Genomic DNA, 1,528 nt, shown 5'->3' with positions numbered 1-1,528 from the left:
TACATTTTAGCCTTTTGCTTTGGTGACAAAGTCCTAAAGAGAGAGGGAGACATGCAATGAAGATAACTAAACACAGTGTTCTCTCTTCCACTTTCTTTTACCTGATTTCTGAGCTAGGTATCCAAAGAATGAGTGTGGGGCAGGGGAGGGGTTGTCACCAGGAGAATAATAATAAGACACAATTCTTTCCTACTGATGTTAGCAGAAAAAGAATTAAGAGAATAACCAAAGTGTGGATTTTATGAGAATAAATTAAATGTACATTCTAGCCCCCCCAAAAATGATAGAAACTACTTTTACTTTTAGACTGGACAGAGCAAAAGATAAAAATAGTAAACAGAGATATGCAAAGGTAAGTAGCATTCATTTAACTGAAATTATAGAAGAAAAAGTCAAAACTATATTTGAAGGAGTAATTGTTAAATATTTTCCAAAAGTTATATCCATGTATTAATGCAAATATTTTCAACCTGTTTTCAACCAAATACATTGGAAACCAACTTAAAAGCAACCAAAAGTACAAGAAATAAACCAAGAAAAGCAGTAAAACTGACAATATCTAAGATACTATTATAAAGAATTAGAAAACAAACAAGCGAGCAGACATCTTGGTTCCGGGACCCAGCCAAGAGTATTCTGCACAGGCCCCAGACATCCGGCCACTTTCCCGACCAGAGGAAAGGGGTCCACCCGGCCCAGGAGCACTTGGCCTGAGCATAGGCTGCAGACATCTTGGTTCCAGGACTCCCCGAGAGTATTCTGCACAGGGGAGAGTGTAGAATACAGAAGCTAACAGCTTCTGGGACAGGCCAAAGCAACTCAGCTTCAGGACAGGTCCTGTTTTGGGCCTTCGTCTTCGGCCAGGAGGGAGGTCCTAAGGCCAGATATCTGTGCACCTTTCCTGTAAGAGGAGAGCTTGCCTGCAGAGAGTGCTCTGACCACTGAAACTGAAAGGAGAGAGATAGTCTCCCAGGTCTGCTGATAGAGGCTAACAGAATCACCTGAGGAACAAGCTCTAGCCAGAGACAACTATAACAACTAGCTCCAGAGATTACCAGATGGCAGAAGGCAAACGTAAGAATCCTACTAACAGAAATCAAGACCACTCACCATCATCTGAACGCAGCACTCCCACTCCACCTAGTCCTGGGCACCCCAACACAACAAAAAAGCTAGACCCGGATTTAAAAGCATATCTCATGATGATGGTAGAGGACATCAAAAAGGACTTTAATAACTCACTTGAAGAAATACAGGAGAACACTGCTAAAGAGTTACAAGTCCTTAAAGAAAAACAGGAAAACACAACTAAACAGGTAAAAATCCTTAAAGAAAAACGGGAAAACACATCCAAACAGGTGATGGAAATGGACAAAACCATACTAGACCTAAAAAGGGAAGTAGACACAATAAAGAAAACCCAAAGTGGGGCAACGCTGGAGATAGAAACCCTAGGAAAGAAATCTGGAACCATAGATGGCAGCATCAGCAACAGAATACAAGAGATGGAAGAGAGAATCTCAAGTGC

This window comes from Mus caroli, chromosome 10, assembly GCF_900094665.2.
Source record: "Mus caroli chromosome 10, CAROLI_EIJ_v1.1, whole genome shotgun sequence".
Classification (NCBI taxonomy): Eukaryota; Metazoa; Chordata; class Mammalia; order Rodentia; family Muridae; genus Mus; species Mus caroli.
Note: the sequence above shows the minus strand (reverse complement) of the source record.